General features: G+C 34.4%; 1 pseudogene; it reads right to left on the bottom strand.

Moving 5' to 3' along the window:
* Positions 1-349: 349 nt before the first annotated feature.
* The window catches only part of LOC149559298 (replication protein A 70 kDa DNA-binding subunit A pseudogene), a 29,596-nt pseudogene continuing 8,534 nt past the window's right edge, over positions 350-21,411 (bottom strand).

Below are 21,411 nucleotides of genomic sequence, written 5' to 3'. Positions count from 1 at the left end.
GGCTTGAAATCTGATTTAGCTAACTATAAGGCACTTTAAAATTTGATGCAGTAGCAATTTCTAGGGTCTTTTGAATGAGAGAGAGATTCTCCAGTAGCACAACACAAGAGCTAGATGGAGGCTTCCACAATATTCCCAATCACCTACCTATGTCTTTGGGAATGGAAAATTAATTATTTTGCTATTAATTTCACTTGAAAACTTATGCACATTTCCTTCAAAACCCAACTCCAATGTCAAATTTCAAGGTAGGTTGAACATCAAAACTAAGGCAACACAACCAATTATCACATCCCACAACCAAAACTATAAAAAATTGAGTGATATCAAAATTATGCATTGATCTTGTTCAATAACCGCCATAGCCACCACTTATCATTCCAAAGCTAGCTATTGCAACTCCACCATAAGTTGCTTGAGCCCCTTGGACCTGGACATTCTCTTGCCTAGTGACCAGATTGACCACATTTATATGATGACGTAGAACTTGAATTTTCCCTAGAATTTGTGTATCTACTACTGAGATTGCCCCCAAAATAACCACCTGAACTACTAGGAAACTCCCTTGCAAAATGACTAGCTTGACCACATTTATAGCATGATGTAGAGCTTGTATTTTCCCCAAAATATGCATATCCACTATTGAGTTTGCCCCTAGAATAAACATCCATACTATTAGGGCAATCCTTTGCAAAATGACCACCTCTTTTACACTTGTGACATGAAATATGAGATGAACTCGCATTTGGTACTCCTCCATAACCACTTGAATTACCATAGTATCCACCTCCTTGATTTGTTTCCAGTCCATTACCACCAAAGCTACCACCTAAAATACTTCTCATGGCAACATATCTAAGGTTTCCATATCCTGCATTAGTTTCCAAATTTGTTGCAGCAGTTGATGTCCCACTAATAGGTTCTCCTCTAGAAAGCTTGCCAATAAAATCTAGTAAAATTTTTAATCTTAGATGAATAATCCACTTTTTTTTATTCACAACAACCGACTTCACTCTTTTTTCATCATTGCATGTCTCCTCTTTTACTTTCAGTTTAAACAAAAACTGTTTGAAAAGAACCTTTCAAATTATTTCCCCAAATTTTTTGTCATCTTGTTCTTCATTCTTCAACATGTACAATTTCTTAGCTGGGATCCCCATGATTTCTTCCTCTGCTTCTTGAAAAGCAATAACCCATGTTAATCCATTGTAATCTTGCACTTGAATTTGAAGTTGGTATCTGTAATCACATTCAGGGAAACTATTATTAAATCTTTCACAATGCTAGGTTCCATCTCCAAAATTATTCACTTTCTTGTTGCATTGCTTATCTCCAACCATTGAGGGGCAAGCACTGTAGCAAAAGTTATCAACCTTAATGAAAGATACAGTTGCTTTGACTGATATCCAATCAGGTTTCTTAGATCTGCCAAGTCCCTCATTGTTAATCTGGGACACCATCTTTCGCATGTCAACCTTGCCACCACTAGCTCCTTCTTTGGATAAGGATCGAAGCACAATGTTCCTTCCCCCTTTATCAGGCCATTCTCTTAATTGGTGCGCTTCTTGAAAATCTAGATTTATAGAGAGCTTGCTGGTAGAGATTGTTCCCACAGATTTCCCACTAAAATCACTTATTTGGCTAGCCTTAACAGCCAAGATTGGTAAGGCTCCTGAATCACAGATTTCTTGAAGTTGTTGGCCCTCCTTGTTGTAGAATGCGCCCCACATTGTTACCTTAACACTGCACCCTGACATGTCCTTTAGCTGAAGCATTCTTTTCCATTTTTTCTCATTATGGTGTTGGAAGGATTGGTTGAGATAACAATACCAATAATGTCTACCATTGTATTATTTTCCATGAGCTTAATTTCATTGATCGGCTTGAAGTTATAATGTTGTTGTGGAATGGAGTTTTCCTCTTCCAAAAAATCCTCTACAGTCCAAGTAGATTCCAAGAAAATTTCCTATTCGTTGTTTAAATGGTTGAAATTTTTATGTGTTGGTTTTAGACTTCCCTTGGAAACCATGTATACTCTTCCATTCTCAATACAATCATAAAATTGGTCTACAATGGAATTAAAGCATGTTATGTGTATTTCTCCTCCTTCAAAATAAGAAGGTCAAAGCTAAAAACTTTCCCATCTACTTTTGCATTATTAAAATGATGAAGATCTCCCTTGGCAATAACTCTTTCTTTGATAGTCCACCGGCCTTGGTAAGGATTCAAAGTAGAAATAGGAATAATTCTTGGAGGTGCTTCATTTCTTTCCATGGGTCCTCTATTAGAATACATAGAAGGTAGCTGATAGGAAGAGTTACTAGCTAGATGGCCATACATATTTGTCTAAGCAGTCATTCCTTTGCCAGCTACCACACCAAGCCCACTATTTGAAGGGTTTTGGACTGAGTTTATGAATGGTTGACTAGGCTTGTCATATGATCTTGTAGCAGCCATATGATGTGGAACTTTTTTCCCCATGCTAGGCTCACTCTTTTGATAAACCCCATTCATTTCTAGGGACACTGGATTTTGGTTTGGCTCTGCCCTTGACCCTACATTGTACGAGCCAACATATGGCTATAGAGGTTGGGCCTATGGGGAAGCTTGAGCCTAGGGTGGGTGTTGAACCAGTATGGAAAATCTTTGTTGTTGTTGACCATTTGCATCTACCATTGGCCTTGGTTCACCAATTATATCGCAATTAAGAGCTACAACTGCCATGTTCAAAACTACAATGATCCTTCAAAGATGCATGAATGAAAACACATCAGTGCCAACACCATATGATGATAGGTAATTATCAAGGTTCAAAGCCAAACTTCATATTAAAATTCAGAAGTATATCACTTCCAAATACTTCTGTGACATTGTGCATAGAAATAAGACTATAGATCATACAATCCAAGGAATTTTTAACTATAAATTGGCAGGCTAGTAGATATGTAATATTATGTAGCAATCATCATTCACATTAAGCTATAAATTAAGGATGTAAGTCAAAAAATCTTATTTCTAGTGTTCAGAAATTAGGTTGAGTAAAGTGGATTCTAATAAGATATTAGATGATATTATTTATTTATTTATTTACAACTGTCCTCCCTTTCTGTAGATGAACGTGATGGTGTTCTAATTGGACCTTAGGTAAGCTTGGAAAACCTAAGGTTATAAAAGTAGTAACTTAGTATTTTTGAGATAATAATTTGACCCAAAGTCAAATGATTTATTAGAGAGGAGCAAATTGGTTACATCTTTATCTAAGATGGATTAGGGAGTTACTTAATTATGTGAAATACAAATACAACAATCCACTTGTTTATATCACAGAGAATGGTATAATATAGGTATATGAATTATAGTTTTTTCCCCTTACCAAAATCTTATTCTTCTTTTCATAATAACTTTTTTCCCCATTGAGCATAGTAATCTTCCATTGCTAGGTGTTGCTATTCTTCACACTAAGTATAGCAATGTCTGATTATCTTCTAGCAATGTTATTGTTGTTCATTCACTTATTCCTAAAAGACATTGTGATTAGTTATGTCCACTATTCTTTTGTAATTGATATGTTTGGTTAACATGTGATATAATGTAGTTGATTAAACTTGTTAAATGTAATGTTGTTGTAATTCTTATAAAACTAATTGTCATCTTCCAGAGGACTCTTGACAGAAAGTTATGCTGATACATTGAAAACTCATTATAAATCACAAGAAAACATAACAAAGATCATCCTCAAATGATAGCCATAAACATAAGGAATCTGATTATAATTGTTAAATAAGGTTTAGGGAGTTATTTCCCAAATTTACTATACACCAAACAAATAGGAAGGTAGACACTGAACTAGTTATGGCTCTAGACAAGGTAGTATGAATCTAAATAAAACCATTTACACACATACGTAATCTTAAAAGCCAAGGAGGGGCCCATGACTTAAATGTGAAAGATGAGGAGGGGGCCCATGACTTAAATGCGACAATTATCGAGAGCTTAGATGAACATTCGTGTCTTATCATGGAAGAAGTGTACAAACATAAATATCCTTATGATTGGAAAACAAAAAAGCCTATAATATTTAGAGCAACAGAATAGTCCCTTGTAAGTATTTCAATATTCTTAGCTTCTTTGAGGCATTTTATAAAAGAGTTCACATGCCTTGCCTATGATTTGAAATTTTACATGTATCTTGCACTCTCTCATCCTGATGATGGATTATAGAGAGTGATCTGAAATGATGATGCTAAAAAACACGCACAATCAAATCCAAAATGAACTTGGGTTACAAATGGATTGTGGAAATATGATATTGTTAATTTTGCATGCATGTCTACTAGGAAAATCACAAGTTAAACATATATAATTGTGATTGTCATAGTAGACATGCATGCAAAATTAAAAATATCAAATTTCCACAATCCATTTGTAATGCAAGTTCATTTTGGATTTGATTGTGTGTGTTTTTTAGCATCATCGTTTTAGATTATTCTCTGTAATCCATCACCAGGATGAGAGAGTGTAGGATGCATGCAAAATGTCAAATCATAGGCAAGGCATGTGAACTATTTTATAGAATGCCTCAAAAAAATATTGACCAACAATTGGTTGAAATTTTGACCAATGCCTAGTCCAAAACTACTAGGTATTAGTTGAAACTTTGACCAATACTTGAAAGTTTTCTACTAGGCATTGGTCAAAATTTTGACCAATAGATAAAAGTGTTCTACTAGGATTTGGTCAAAATTTTGACTAATACCTACTAGTTTTCGACCAGGCATTGGTCAAATTTTGACCAATAACTAAAAGTTTTGTACTAGGCATTGGTCAAAATTTTGACTGATGCCTACTAGTTCTCACCCAAGCATTGGTCAAAATTTTGACAAATACCTAAAAGTTTTCTACTAGGCATTGGTCAAAATTTTTGACCACTTTCTATAGTTTTTGACCAACATTGGTCGAAATTTTGACCAACGCCTGGTATGGATTGTGCTAGGACTCTGGAATATTTTTGACCAATGTATTGGTCAAAATTTTGACCAACCAGTAAGATGGTTAAAATTTTGATGGGAAAAACTTTGACCAATTGGTTGGTCCAAATTTTGACCAATATTGGTCAAAAAATGGGGTCAAATGTACTAGTGGTTCTACCTTTATACCAAGGTTTTTCATCTTGTCAACCTTGTTGCTTGATACTTTGCTAAATCTTTAAATAGTATTTTTCCACGTATGAGTTAACATCTAGGATTTCATCCACATATTGTTAAGTAATTATGTAAACCAAATCAATACCTTAACCAAAAAGTAATTATATTACATGTTACTATGTTCTGCCTTAATAACTTGTTATTAGTAAAACCTTCATAACTCATACAAAAATTCACATTATCTTTAGTGGTCTTAGACATATTTCCTATGATATCCCTACTATTTTCCTTCAAGTGCACGAAACCTCATGTGCCTCCAGTGAAGCTCACCAAACAAAATAAGTCTTTTGAAGCTTATTACATTGATGTGTACTTGGTCAATTTTATGAATATTGTGCCTCTAGACTTCACCAAAAAAATTTGTCATCTTGAAGTACACTATATGTTGCCATAAATGACATCCCTAATACATTACCTTAGCCAAATTGCCAACAAGTTCATCAATAAGATATTTAATCATCAATTCCAACAATAACATAAGAAAGTCCATGAAGTTTGCAACAATAAATCCAATGTAACCCCAAGAGCTACATCCAAGAAATTATCACAATTTGTGGCTAAATCCTCACAAATAATGTAAAAAAATATTGTTTTTCCACTCAAGAAAATATAAAAACATCATAAATTGCACATTATATGATTATGTGACTACATCTAGCCACCCAACAAGAAATGAGGGAACAATTGTCTAATTATAATAATATCTCTACATGTGTTATATAGTGAGCATGCTAATCACATGGCATGGAGGATGGACCTCAACTACACCCTGCATTAGGCAATGTAAAATGGGCACATCAAACACCTAGCATAGTGATGCACAAGAATCCTTAGGTTTTTGGAAATCTTGCATCGTGTAAATTTTTTTTGATATTTTATGTTTCATAATTCTTGTTAGAAAGTAAAGTCCACCAATACATCTGACGGGGGGGGGGGAGTCAGTTATACAACTATTGTAATAATTATCAATCATATTAATCCTTAACCATATAAGCATTATAATCAACAACCATAACAAGATACTCATACACAATAACACCAGATATATTAACTAGGGAAATCCTTGATTAGAGGGAAAACTTTGGTGGGGATGGTATTCACAAAATGATGTACTAATATAAATATTCCTTGTTAAAGGACAAACCCTATTAGGGGTCAATTAAATATATTTAATACATATTATTCCTTGTAAGGAAATTTTGAATCCCTATTAGAAAATTCCAACCCTATTAGGAGTTGTAGAAGGCAAATGGACCCAATGTCCAAATAGCTTCAGGGGAAAGACCACTAAACTCACCGTCCAACTGATCTTTGCATCATTCCTTGCAAAATAATAGAAATGAATTTTACTTGTACTTCCTCTTCCTCTATCATGTCAACTGGACTTCTTCTTCTAGTGATCTTGATGCTAGATCATCGACTTCACATCCAATAATCTTTGGGATTGCTTATGCACATTTACTAGATACTCTGCTCTTGTTGACACACTTTGCACTTCATTCACCTCACATTTCCACTTTACCAAAAGGAAAATAACCTTCCTTTATACCATGTCGTCAAAATAATTCCTTAATTTAGCCTTGAGGCTTTCCCATTAATTATAATAGGACCTCATTAAGATAATTAATTTATTTATAACACTATTGGCTTATAGTCTTTACAACTTCTCACATGTGTGACCTTAGACATTGTGCACTCATTGACATCATCATCATATTGTCTTTTGTTACTGTCTAACCTCACATATCACAATTCTACCTCACTAAAGAGATACAAATCAATCATTGGAAATGGCTTCTTAGATTCTCTTTCTATATAATTCTCTCAGTAAATAAAGCATATCTTCTACATGTCATTGAGTTACTTGATTCATATTTAACCTCATTATCAAGACACAATGTAGAAAACTTCATTTACTACGGTTGACCAAACCATCAATTCTATGTCTATATGACCTCATTCATTGTTTTCTACTTTGTCAGTCTTTATAGAAGTATTGTTATGTTGACATCAATGACAAATACAGTCGTGAATGGAACATATCAATAATGCTAACAATCTCCCACGTGCTCTAGAAATGCTTAGGATACTCCCCCAAAGGAATACAATCATCATTCATGCTAACATTTTCCCCTTTGGCATTGATGGCAACATAGATGGAAAACAACTAATTTCCAAGAATACCAAAACAACACTCTATTCTTGTTGCTTTTGTTCTCTCCTTTTCAAATCCTCTTCATCAATAAAATTTGAACTCTTCTAGAATACTTCTCAATTTGCATCTTTTTTATCGATCAACATCATCAGTTCTCACACTCTAACTCTCAAGAACAACTCTCAACTTTTCCCTTAGTCAATGTTTTTCCCTAGTGACATTAATAATGCTTCTACCCCATAAATAGGAGATGTCTTTCATGTACATTCTCTCTCCCCCATTAGAGGATCTTCTTCCCCATTTATAGTGCTTCTTACTCCCCATTCATAGTAGATGTTTTTCATGTACACTTCTCCCCCATCGACATCAATGACAATGGCTTCATTTGCTTCATGTCTTCAATCAACTTGAGTGTCCAAAGACACTGTTTAAACCAAGTACCAAGAGTCCTTGATGACTCTACTCATCTTAGATAGTCCCCCATATAGGAAGCATCAACATTCAATCCAGTCAAACAATAGTGCTATGCATGACTGGATTGATGCAATTTTTGCATCATCTACTCAAAAACAAGCAGGGGCACAACCCCAAGCATACCTCATAAATACTTAAATGTATCTTTAGGAAAAGGCTTCGTAAAGATATCTATAATCTGATATTTTTTACTTACATATTCCAATATGATTTCTTTCTCTACAGCTTTCTCTCTCAAAACATGATACTTAATGGATATTTTCTTAGTCTTAGAATGCAATACAAGATTCTTAGACATACTCACTGTACTTGTGTTATCACAATGTATGATAATAGGATCTAAAAATTCTATATCAATGTCCTTCAACATATGCTTCATCCACATGATCTGATTACAATTATTTGTTTTTTTTTAGCTCTACTCTATGAAATATAATCATGTTTCTTACTTAGCCAAGAAACCAATCTTCCTCCAAGAAAAAAATTCTCCACCACTAATGCTTTTTCTGTCATCCATATTTCTTTCCCATTCTACATCAGTATAGCACACAAAGTAAAATCACTTGATCTATCATACCATAATCCATAATTAGGTGTACCCTTCAAATATTTGAATATCCTCTTTACTACTACATAATGAGATTCCTTGGGATCACCTTGAAATCTTGCTACTATCCCACATGCAGTTGCTATATCTAGTTTGGTGTGAGTCAGATATTACAAACCTCCAATCATAGATCTATACTTCTTCTTCTCAACTGTAGGTGTCTCATCTTTGCTAAATAACTTGTGCCCAGTTAACATTGGTGTACCAATAGGCTTACAACTTTCCAAGCCAAATCTTTTCAACAAGTCTTTCAAATACTTAGCTTGTGATGTGGAAATACTATTTTTGTTTTGTATAATTTAAACCTAGGAAGAACTTCATCTCACCAATTATACTCATCTCAAACTCATTCTTCATCTCTTCAACAAACTTATCACTTGCTTCATCATTACCTCCAAATATTATGTCATCAAAAAATATCACAACGATCAACAAACCATTCTCAATTTCTTTCAAATACATATTACTATTTCTCATACCTTTAGTGAATCCAAAATTTGCCAAATACTTATCCAACCTTGCATACTATGTTCTAGGTGCTTGCTTTAGACCATATAGTACTTTCTTCAATTTGAATACCATGTCTTTTTCTTTTGTCAAAGGAAATCCTTCAGGCTGCTCAATGTAAACATCTTCTTCAAGTTCTCCATTTAGAAAGGCTAACTTGACATCTATCTAATATACTTTAAACTTTTTATTTGCTGCATAATCCAAGAACATTATTACTGCTTCCATTCTGCATCCTAGGCATAAGTTTCTTCATAATCTATGCCTTCTTGTTGTGAGTATCCTTTGCATACTAATTTAGCTTTGTTTCTCAAAACTTCACCTTGTTCATTCATCTTGTTCTTGAATACCCGTTTAGTTCTTGTACATTATTCTGCAAGTCATTGTTGGTCTCAAATAAACTTTCTACATTCTCAAAGAATTATAATTCAACATCCATTCTTTAACTCCAAACTTTTCATCCATGTTCACATTTTCACACACAACAATTGTTTTAGTTCTATGATGAAAACATCTATAATCTTTTCTTTTCAATGAATAACCAAGGGACATACCTTCATTGCTTCTTGGGATCAAACTTACCAATATTATCATCTCTCTTTATGTAACACTTACTTCCAAAAATTTTGAAATACTTCACTAAGATTGTATGTCCAAACCATAATTCATAAGGGGTCTTGTTTGTACCTTTTCTAATCTACACTATGTTCATGGTGTACACTATTTTATTGACTATTTTCCTCCAGTAATTTTGTAGATACATCATTCCTCTTATTGATTCTGATACATACATGTTTCCTCTTTCTGCTATCCCATTTTGTGCAGGGTTCGTGGGTGAAGATAAATGTCTCTTAATTCCATTCTCTTTCAAAACATGTTAAACTCTTTAGAAGTAAACTCTCCTCCTCTATCTGATCACAAACACCTAATATTTACACTAGATTCATTCTTAACTCTATTCTTGAATATCTTAAATTTCTCAAGTGCCCCAAACTTTTATTTAAGAAATGCTAACCATGTCATTCTAGTGAAATCATCAACAAAAAGCATAAAATACCTTTCTCCATAGAAACCTCTTGTTCTAGTAGGACCACTCAAGTCTGTATGAACAATGTCTAACTTTTTAGTAGTAGTGAAGTTTTTGTTGGAAAATAAAACCTTCTTCTACTTGGCCACGGTACACTCTTTGCAAACAACATTAGCAGACTTTATGATTCTAGGAAAATCTTTGACTACAAATCTACTATTGGCCTTCACAATGTTATCAAAGTTTATATGATAAAACTTTCTATGCCACAACCAAATGTTATCCACTTTTGCAACCAAATAAGTCATCTCAGTAGAAGTCAATTGAAACACATTACCTCTAGATCTTGTACTTGTTCCAACCATCTTATCATCCTTATCTTTGATAATGCAAGTCTTCTCTGTAAATTGCAACTGATAACCTTTTCCAACCAACAACTGATAACCTTTGCCAACCAACTGTCCAACACTCAAAAAGTTATGCTTCAAACCATGAATAAATAAATAAATCATCAGTAGTAGTCTTTCCATCAAGAAATCATATTCCTGTGACATGACAAGTTGCATTGTTACCAACTCTAATGATTCCTCCATCATGATTTTTGAATTTAACAAACTTGTTCATATCATCAGTCAATATATGATGTGAACAACCATTATCTATAATCCAATTAGATTTCTTTTTAGGTGGAGAAACTAGGGCTTTTTCTTCTCTAATTCCAATCTTAGAAATCTTTTCTTTTATAGCCATAAATCCTAACTCATCACTACTTTCACTCTAAACTCTTTCCATAGATTCATCATCTTCATTTGTATACAAACAATCTATAGGTTTTCTAGGCTTGAAATTTCTCTTATATTTTTTCTCTCTTTTAGGAAACTTAGAAGCATAATGACAAAATTCATCACAAGTCCAACATTTAAATTTTTTCTTACCATTTAGTTCTCTTCTCACAAGTAGGGTTATTCTTTCTTCAATCTTCCTATCTTCTTCATATCTAAATTTTTTGTTGCTAGCATAGTCTCCATGAGTGCTTGCACTCCTTGATAAACAAGGATGAACACTTAATGCACTAAAAATTTTCTCCACTCTTATCAATTATTTAGATTGCCTCAAACTCAATTCTGTTGCTTCCAATTTTCCAAGCAAAGTCTCCTTGGTGAACTTCTTAGTACAGGGTATCAAAAGTTCAATCATATGTGCTACTTGTTTGAATGATGGTGTCAAAGTTTTCAAAATCTTCCATACAATCTCATCTTCCTCTTTAGGTCCTTCACAAAACGTAATTCCAGCAACAATCTCAAATATCCTATCAACATAGCTTCTCACATATTCATCTACCATCATTTTAGCATCTTGAAACAAACATATCCAATTCTATAATAATCTTACTCTTTTAGGATGCTTATCTCCTTAAAAAGTATTTTCTAAAGCCTTTCAAATTTTATAAGATGTTTCCAAATATCTTATCTGATTGTATTCATTTTTAGGAAGAGCTATCAATAATGCTTCTCTAGTGTGCATATTGCACATAAACAAATATCTTTCAGCTTCACTACATTCCTCAAGCTTTCTTTCTTCCACAATTACTTTGTCATTCTTTGTTAAAATCCAATATCCTAAACTCATACATACAAAATGAGTCTTCATCTTTTCCTTCCAACTATCATAGTTAACTCCATCCAACTTAGGACATTCTTTTCTGAAATGAGTCGCCATTGATCTCCCAAAGCTGTTAAGCTTTCTCTTCAAGGACCTAATGCTCTGATACCAATTGTTAGAAATTAAAGTCCACCAATATAGCTAAGAGGGGGGGAGTGGTTGAATCAATTATACAACTATTGTAACAATTATCAACCTTATTAATCCTTAACCATATGATCAATATAATTAGAAACTATAACAAGATACTTATACACAATAACACCAGATATGTTAACTAGGGAAATCATTGATCAGAGGGAAAATTCCAATGGGGATGGTACCCACAGAATGATGTACTAATATGAATATTCCTTGTTAGAGGATGGACCTTATTAGGAGTCAATAAAATACATTCAGTACATATTTGTCCCTATTAGAAGACTTTCAATCCTTATTAAAAGATTCCAACCCTATTAGGAGTTCTACCAACCCTGTTAGGAGTTGTAGAAGGCAGATGGACTAACTGTCCAAATAGCTTCATGGGCAAGACCAGTGAACTCACCATCCAAGTGATCTATGTATTATTCCTTGCAGAATTATAGAAATGAATTTTACTTGTACTTCCTCTTCCTCTGTTATGTCAACTAGACTTCTTCTTTTGATCTCGATACCAGATCACAAACTTCACATCCAATAATCCCTTGGATCACTTACTCACATGTACCAAATACTTTTCTCTTGTTCACACACTTTGCACTTCATTCACCTCACATTTCCACTTTACCAAAAGGAAAATAACCTTCCTCTATACCATGTCCTTGAAAAAAATCCTTGAGTCAACCTTGAGGCCTTTTTAATTAATTATAATATGACCTCATTAAGATAATTAAGTAATTTACAACACTGTTGGCTTACATTCTTTACAACTTCTCACACGTATGACCTCAGTCATTGCACACTCACTAATTTCATCATTAGACTACCTTTCATTTCTATCTAACCTTGCATATCATGATTCTATCTCAATAAAGAGATACACATCAATCATCAAAAACTACTTCTCAGATACTTTGTCTATATACTACTCTCTATAAATAAAGCATATCTTATGCATGTCTTTGACTTACTTGATGTACACTTAACCTCATCATCAGGACATAGTGTAGAACACTTCCTTAACCATGCTTGACCTAGCCATCAATTCTTTGTTCGTACGACCTTGTTCACTATCTTCTACTCTGCCAATCTTCACAAAAATATTATTATGTTGACATCAATGAAAAACACCATCATGAATGCAACATATTGATCATCTTAACAATCTCCCACATGCTCTAGAAATGCTTAGGATACTCCCCCAAATGAATACCATCATCATTCATGCTAAAAAATATATGTTGTTGGAAATCTTACATCACCCAAAAAAAATATTTGATTTTTTTATATTTCATAGTTCTCTATTCGACAGTTTGTATTGGCAAACACTTGTTTTTTATTTTCAGATTTTACAAGCTTGGATTCATATTGTAGACCTATTATGGATTATTATGCTAAAAGTGCATAATCCTATGTGACATCTAGAAGAAGTAATGCTTCATCTTCATGGGTTTTATTTTCCTATGTTGCTCTTCATACAATGGTTGGTATTTAATTCAATGCAGTTCTATATTTAAGAGTCAACTTATGTGTAGCATTCTTGTGTTTGAGGAGATATTATTATTGAGGTAGTATCAATCAAGGGGTACTTAGAAGAAGCTTGGATAGAAGACTTTGGTTTGTAATTTGGAATGTGCATTGGTTGTAACTAGGAAGGCCTTACAATCTAGCATATAGTATATTTTATCATGCAATTTGTCTTATGAATCAGTCGAATGTATCTGGTGAACATTTGATGTAATTGAAGATCTTTTGATAATAAAGTGTTTCTTACAATTATATCTTGTGTACTTCCATTGTCTTGTATTTGTTGGGGGCTTGGTCATGTCTTTTAGGGATTCACCTATCCAGTACTACATTAGTAGGTATCAGAGTATAGTTGATCTTCTTGATAAATTATCAAAGAGTGGTTGCATTTGATAGTTGTTGATATGATCTTGGTTAAGCCTGGAGAGCTTATGAAGACTTGAATCATTGATTGTGAGGTGGCAAATTGAATTTTTGACTCATCATTGTAGAGGACTTCTTTAATTTTTGTTTGGAATCCTATTATAGATCCAGTGTTCCTTGGTTTACAAATCACCGAAGTTTGAGGTGGTTGCACCTTTTTGTAGTTAGTGTTTCACCTAGATGAAAGAACCCTAGAAGGTTGGAGAATATGTTTCAAGAATTCAAGGTTGAGATGAGGAATGAGATCTGAAATGTCTTGAATGGATTGAAGAAAACCTTGAACTTGAAGAAGAATATGCTAAAGTTATTGAAGATCTCAAAGTTCCTAAAGTAGATATCCCTACAAAAGAAGAAATATTTTTGAAGATTATGGCACAAGTTGGTAAGATTGATAGAATGAAAGATTCAAATTATTTTGTTTCTTTAGATCATAAGGAATCGATAGATTGGATTAATGAACTTGAGGATTATTTTGAGCTTGAAAACATTGTAGATCCATAGAGAGTTAGGTTAGCACAAACTAAGTTGAAAGGTCAACCTGCCTTATAGTGGAAGGAATTATAGAAGAATAGAGAAGATAATGATGAACCAAGATTACTAGATGGAAACCCATGATTTTTAGATTTGAAGGCTAAATTCATCCCTGGAGACTATGAACTTTAATTGTTTAAGAAATTATATAACCTGAAGAAAAAAGATATGTATGTGAAGGCTTATACTAAAGAATTTTACAATATAAAAATTAGAATTGGACATTGTGAATCTTCTAAAGAAAAGATTGTAAGATATGTTAATGCTTTGAAATTCAATGTGCAAGATGAATTGAGTATATTGAAACTTAGTTCAATTGAAGATGCTTATTAGTATGCATTAAAAGCTAAAGAAAAGTTGAGATGAAAGAAAGGTAAGAAGTTATTGAAGTTGATAAGGGTAAGAAACTTTTTTTTTGAAAATAATTTTATTTTCAGAGGTACTTGTTTTAAATGTGGTAAGGATGGACGCCAAGATTTTGAATGTCCTAATTTGAAAGTTGGTAGTACATGAAGGAAAGGAAAGGGGAATCTTTTAATGTCAATTTAGATTCACCAGAAGTTGGAGAATCTCTTTTAATGAGGAGAATCTTTTTTAATGAGGAGAACTAGTGCAAAGAAGGAACTTATTCTGAACTATTTATAAGTCTAGAGGTAAATGTTGTAAATTTATTATGAATGGAGGTAGTATTGATAATCTTTTTTTCTAAAGAAATGGTTAGGAAACTTGGTTTGGAAAGATTGACACATCCTACTTCTTATGGTATTAGTTGGTTTCAAGATAATCATCAGGTGTAGGTTAGAGAACATTGTTTGGTTAGTTTTAGTTTTGTACCTTTTAAGGATGAAGTTTTATGCGATGTAGTAGATATGAGTGCTTATCATTGTTTAATTGGTAGACCTTGGCAATTTGAAAAAGGAGTTATACATGATTGCAGAAAGAATATTGTTGCCACAAAATTTTACACCCTTGCCTAAATTTTTTACCAAAAGGCAACCTTGTAAAACAAGGAAACAACCTCCAAGTTGTGGGACTTGAACAATAAGGTTGAGTCTCTAGAGAAGGTTGGCTTCCTTTGCTATTAGGGTGCAACTAAATTACACTTGGAGAGGAAAATGGAAGAAAGCATGCATGAAAAACTTACCTAATCTATTCTAAGGAGGTGATGCACCAAAATAGAGTGTTCAATCCTGTCTCTACCCATACATGCATATTAACCATTATGACATCAAAATATACATATTCAGACTAGTTTAATCTAACAATCACATGCATATAAGATAACCAAATGAATGACACAAGGAAGAAGAGTTTCACTATATATCGTTCATAGGCCAAAAAGAGATACAGTCATCAAAATAGCAGACAACCACAATAAATTGATGAGAGGTAAATGAATATCACATAGTACATCAATGGCTTAAAGAGATAAGGTAGAATGTCATGAAGTTTAGAGGAAAAGGGAATTTACAATGTGCATGCAAAGAAATACCAAGAAAAATAGAGAAGATTCTACCCTAACCAGGGTTTTGAAATGTACTTTTATAGTTCAAGCATAACCTCTAGATTGCTTTACAACTTCATTGATGAATTTAAGACTATCAGAGGGTGATTGGATGTGATTTGGATGATAGATTTGATCTGGTACACCTTCAAAGGCAAGGAAATCATAAAACCCTGACTACAAGAAAACCTGAAGGCGACATGAAACAACGCCATTAATGCTAAAGCTCTCTAAGTGGATAACTAGTCAGCAAGTATCATGTCTTTTTAGTATGATATTTATTCAAGAGTGGTTCAGATAGATCATGGAGAATAGATCACACAGGGAAAACTACTTATTCTATCCCTAGCTTGACAAATCATCAAGAATCAACAATTAGTTGGGTCAAGCAACCAGAATGAGCCACATGGACCAATGTTATTATTTCCTTTCTCTAGCTCAAAAAGCCTCAATGAATTGACTGTCCTATGCCTTTTGACTTGGCCGCCTTTTAAACTTAACTATTGTTTGTCCTACAAAACCATGAAATTAACTGACTGTTTACTTTAACTGGGCTCGATGAGACATGTGTCCACCAGTTATTAGTCACCATGGATAATGAACTCACATCTTCAGCTAGCGACATAATGATGATGCTCGGTCTTCATTCCATCTAATGGTCTGAAGATGATTAAACCTTGTCAATACCTCGTCCAATGGGAATATTGCCTTATGTCGACTCATCTGACACCTTTTCCACCTTGTCTGCGGCCCATAAAGGAAACAAAACCCACATGTCCACACATCACACTGCCATTATCTCGCTAAGGAAAATAAATGTACATTTTATCATAGTTAGATAGAGACAATCGTTGATCACCCTAGATCTGACAATGGAAAAAGATACATTGAGGAACTGGCCCACTTTCACGAGGCACAAATAAAACCTTGCCAACTATACTCCATCTGACAACTCCACTAGCTGCGGAAAAAAAAGGCCCACCCTAGATATGTTGTATACTATCACTTTGTTGTTAAAACTTTGGGTTGTGCAATTTTTGACAATAGCAAAGTGACTGTCGTAGATCTTCGGAGGATTGGATAGACAAAAGGAAGGGGTCCATTGGGATTAAAAAGCACACGGTCACTTAAAGGACTTAGGTAATAAATATAACCTAACGTCTAAAATTTATTTTTTTCATTATTCAAATGTTTGAATTTTTGAATATCATGACCGCTAGGTATGCTTGGCCTTTGAAATCAATTTTTTGGCGGGAGGGCAAATCTAGCCAACAACTTTGAAGACTAAAGGGGGATGCAAGCCTGCTATGCATTGACCAATGACCATTATGCATCCATTGGGCTACAGAGTCATAAAAACATGGAACTTGAGCATCGTGAAACACCATAACCCTGTCCCTATTTCCTTGCACCTTTGTGAAAAACTCAAAACTTTCCATCTCCAAAGGAAACAAAACCATGTGCACCCTGCACTTCTTGAAAAATAAGAAATAACTGAAAGAAAACTACTCTAACTATATACATGAAACATTCATCCTCATCAGAAGAAAGGTTTAAGATGTATTTCATTGACTGGAATAGGCAAAATTTCACCATTAGGCCTGCTTAACTGGAAAGCATTTGACTTCTTGCAATTGACTATCACATAGGGGACCATTCCATATTGCATCAAACTTTGAATTCTTCCTAGTTTTTCCCTGTCTTCATCCCACTTCAACATAAGATCACCCTCCTTGAAATTCCTAACCTTTTCCTTCTTGTCAATGGACTTTTTCATCTATTGTTGATGTGTTTCCAAGGTCTAGATAGCTTGGTTTCTCATCTCTTCCAACTCCATCAATTTTGTTATCCTTATTGTCATAGCATCATCTTTAATCAACTCCAATTGATGAGCTAATTCTAGGGAAGGGAACTCCAATGAGATAGGAAGCCTTGCTTCTCTTCCATAAAAAATCATTAAAGGGGAGTTTCCAATGGCCCTCTTAGGTGTTATTATGTCATCCCAAAGGGTTATTCTCAACTTCTGATGCCAAAACCTCTGATAATCCTCTATGGTTCTTTTTATTATTCTAATCAAAACTCAGCTAATCCATTATCTTGAGGATAGTAATTGGAAGATGTACTCAAATAAATGCCATGATCTACCACCCATGAACATATTTGAGCTCCTACAAATTATTTTTTATTATTTGAAATGATGGTGGAAGGAGTACCAAACCTTTTGATGACTCCATCTAAGAACTCAACAACTGAATTCTCAGCAGCATCCTTTAATGGAATTGTCTCTGTCCACCTAGTAAAATAATCTATATCAACAAGAATCAATTCATGGCTAGAGTTGGAAGGGGGGTTAATAGGACCTATGAAGTCTAATCCCCATTGGGGAAAAGGCTGATCCACTTGAATGGGATGAAGTGGAATGGCTGCAAGTCTTTTCTTACTTGAAAAGAAAGCACATTTTTCACACTTCCTAACATGCCTATGGAAATTATGGAACACAGATGGCCAATAATAACTTGCTCTCATTATCTTCATGGCAATGGTTCTTGTTGAAAAGTGGCCACCATCAAGACCATCATGAAGCTCTTTAATCATTCTCTCAGCTTTTTCTGCATCAACACATCTTAGTAAAGCTCCATTGAAGTCTCTCCTATAAAGAATATTGTCAACTATGGCATAAGGGATTGACTGCAGTCTAAATTGTCTTCTTTTAGCTCTATCTAATCCTTAAGGATATCCATTACCTGATAAGAAGGTCATCATGTCATCTATCCAACTCCTTGGATTCTCATCTCTTACTTCTTGTTGTTCTACCAATACCAAGGCAACTTATTCATCTAATTCTTGAGATGAGACCATCTACTTGCACAATCCTTTCTCTCTTACCAATTTAGTGGCATGGATGTCCACATCATTCTCCATTACTCTAGTAATCCAACCTACTCTTTTTGTATTGATGTCTTTTCTCAAAAGGAAATCCTTGACACTTGCATGGGGCACTAGCAAATGGATCCTATTTTGGGATAGAAGATGTATGAATTTCTTCAAAGATCTTATGACTGCAAGGGCTTGTTTCTTCACATAACTATAGCTACCCTCATATCCTTTAAGCCCTTCACTAAATAAGGCAATGGGTTGTTCTTCATTCCTATCATCCAATTGAGTCAAAACAATAGAAATACTTGACTCACCTCCTAAGGTGTAAAGGATAAAATCTCTCTCAAAATTTGGGTTGATGAGAGTAGGAGTTGAGGCTATGACTGCTTTGATCTCTTCAAAACTTTTTTCCCTTCATTGGTCCATGAAAATACCATGTTCTTCTTGAGCGTAGTTGTAAGAGGTTTCACCATGGTAGCTAAATTAGGAATGAGTCTCCTCACAAAATTTATGCTACCAATAAAAATTTGCAAACCTTTCTTGTAGTTGGGAAGGGGGAGAGAAAGAATAGCCTTAGTTCTTTTTGGATCAATAGCCAGACCATCCTTGTATATAATGTGTCCTAACAAATTTCCTTGGTTAGTGGCAAAGACACACTTACTTGGGTTCAAAGATACTCCATACTCTCTACACCTTAAGAAAACATGCTTGAGGTGGCCAAAATGATCTATCACATTCTTTGAGTAAACTATAATGTCATCAAGATAGACCAATACATTTTTTTCTATCATATTCTTAAAGGCCATCTCCATTTCTTTTTGGAAAGTGGCACCTACATTTTTTAGCTAGAATGGAATCTTACTGTAAGCATAGGTGCCCCACTTTGTGGTAAATGCAGTTTTATATCTATTGGTTTCCTTGACCAACACTTGATTGTACCTTAAAAATCCATCTAGGAATGAGAACCTTTTTGAACCACTAACCTTGGATGGGATTTGTTCCATGGAAGGAAGGGGATGATGATCCTTAAGGGAGGCTTGGTTAAGATCCCTAAAATCTACACATAATTTGATTTCTCCACTCTTATTCCTAACAGGGACAAGGTTTACTACCCATGACAAGTGCTTGATAGGAAAGATATTATTGGCCTCAATCAACTTAGATAGCTCCCTTCTTATTAATGGTTTAATTTTAGGGTTCACTAGCCTTTTCTTTTCTCTTACTGGTTTGGCATCTTCTTTTAGGTCTATGGCATGTTGAATTAGGTTTCAGTCATAACCCTTAAGGTCATCATATGTCTTGCAAACACATCACTGAATTCTTGACATAAATGAATGAAATTTTCTTGTTCAACTTTAGTACATACCTTTCCCACATTTAGGGTCTTTCCATTAGCAACCATGAGTGGTATATGATCATCCTTTCTTGTAGCAAGATTCATGCTTCTATCTCTTGCTTGATCATCAGGAGTGAAAGCACTTTCTAAGGTAATCAGACAGTTAGGCAACTTGTTGGAACTAAGATTAATGATCTAGTCCCCATATTGATTGTGTAATCTTGACTAGTTTCTGTATCACCTAATTTAGTGTTGTAATATGAATACTAACTATTAAATGAAATCATTAACAATACTAAGCAAGCTAACACATAAGATAGGACTGAGGGTTATCACCAAAAAAGGAAGCAAACCAAGAATAGTAGACTCCTAATGGCATAACACATGATACGAAGGATTTGTCCTTGATTAAGATATGTATGCTCACATGTATGCTCAAGTTTTAGATGGATGGATGGAGTGGATGAAGCAAGGTTTCAACAATGGATTCATGGAGGTATTTCAACATTATAATAGTACTTTGGTAGTTTTTAGGCTCTCAAAATAGCATTATAAGTTTTCTTGAAAAGTGGATGATGTTTGTGAAGGGAGAGGCTTCTATTTATAGGCCAAGGGGTAGAGGGCTGGACGATCAAGATGCAAGGATGGCAAGATGGTGAGGGAGGGCTAGGATGCACTCAAAGGGGAGCACATGGATTATGCTTGTTTGAAGCCAATTAGGAGGTGACACATGTCATAGGGTGATTGGATGTGAGAGGGTAGGATATGGGTTGGTCAAAGGAGTAATGAGGGAGGTTGAGCCATAAATGGGGATGGTTGGGTCATAAATGGAGATGGTTGGGTTATAAATAGAGATGGTTGGGGGGAGAATGAGATTGTTGACTTTGGCTTGGGTCATAAATGTTGGAGGGTGAGGGGAGAATGAGATTGTTAACTTTGGCTTGGGTTAGCAAGTCTTAACCCATGTTTATGATTGTGCACATGATTAGAAGAGGATTAGGCTTGGATTAGAGGGGGATTAGGGGGTAAGTGGCTTAGATTTGATGGGATGGGTTAGTTAGGTGGCTAAGTGCGGTTAGTATGTGTGAATGGGTTGGATTAGGGGTTAGGATAGGGTTTAGGGAGGCTCCTAGGATTTTAGATATTTTATTAAATGATTTATTTAATAAAATGGGGATATAGAATTAAATTGAATGCATTTGAGGATTTATTCAATTTAATAGAGGAATGGGGATTTAATTGATAAATTGATTTTGGGTGATCTTTTAATTTTATCAATTGGACTATTGTTAATTAAATTAACTAATTAACTAGGGGATGACAATAGATTAATTAAATATTAAATACTTAATTAATGATGCCTTAGGAGATGACTAAATAGGATTACTTAAGTGATGTAATCAGATTTAGGTGTCTACAGTTTCTATCTAAGAACTTTG

This window comes from Cupressus sempervirens, chromosome 5 (assembly GCF_028749045.1).
Source record: "Cupressus sempervirens isolate cs-2001-9-10 chromosome 5, ASM2874904v1, whole genome shotgun sequence".
Taxonomy (NCBI): domain Eukaryota; kingdom Viridiplantae; phylum Streptophyta; class Pinopsida; order Cupressales; family Cupressaceae; genus Cupressus; species Cupressus sempervirens.
Note: the sequence above shows the minus strand (reverse complement) of the source record. Positions and strands in the feature narration are given on the sequence as shown.